The following is a 1007-nucleotide window of genomic DNA, read 5'->3' on the forward strand; positions in this document are numbered from 1 at the left end:
AGGAATGGGAAGAACAGACACACCACAACCGATGGTCCTGTTCACCCCCTGCCACTGGGCAGGGATGGAGCCCCGCAGCCACCCCAGGCTCCCAGGGTTGGCGGCCATCCTACTCCCACCAGCTCCTCACCTCCCTAACTCCTCCTGCTCTCCATTTCCAAAAGAGCCTGAGAAGACCAGCTGAGAGCCACTGCAGCACCTGTCCCACTCCCCAGCAGAGCAGACCCTGTCCAGCCTGACTCAGAGCTCAGGCTCCACCGCTGCAGTTCATCACCAGTGACCCCAGCTCTGACCACTTCCCAGACCACTCTGTGTGTGGTTTGATAATGGTTCTTTAGTCAGTTCTTTTTCTAGTCACAGCAGTGGTAGCACCATCAGCTGGACAATCTCTTCGGGTTCCTTTCGTCCCCTGGGTGTTTTCTCAGGTCTCTAAGGTCCTTGTTTCCCAGGTCTCTGCAGCGGTGACATGGGCAAGAGATGCCAAGCGGGAAGCACTGTGTGTTGGGGACCAGGCGAGGAGAACACCCTGCTGCCAAGTACCGTGGGGCACCTGGCAGGGCTGTAGGTGTGGGGTTTGCTGGAGATGTGGGGCAGAGCTGGTTCCGCTGCAGGCAGAGGGGTGGAGAGCGTGTGCCCTGGCCCCCGTGGTCCTGCTGCTGCTTTGCAGGGCTGGCAGGAGGGGGTCTGTGCACACAAACCAGCAGGAAAAAACTCCTTTCGAAATGAAACCGGCCCAGACCGATCAACCCAAAAAAAAAAAAAAATGGTCTGGCAAATGAGACACCTAAAGCAGCCCCCACCACGCGCCTTACCTTGCAAGGTGCAAGCCCTGGGCTCTGCCTTCCACCGGCTGTGGAAACGCCGGCAGTGCCCGAGCAGGGTTAATGGCCTACTTGCCAAACGAACTAAAGAGATTAGCTGGGGCTCCGATTAAAAATCCTGTGTGGCTCCTCTGGAGAGCAGCCTGACCCTGCAGCCAGGGAGCTCGTCCTGCTCCCCCAGCCGTG

This window comes from Buceros rhinoceros, unplaced genomic scaffold, assembly GCF_000710305.1.
Source record: "Buceros rhinoceros silvestris isolate BGI_N320 unplaced genomic scaffold, ASM71030v1 scaffold24303, whole genome shotgun sequence".
Classification (NCBI taxonomy): domain Eukaryota; kingdom Metazoa; phylum Chordata; class Aves; order Bucerotiformes; family Bucerotidae; genus Buceros; species Buceros rhinoceros.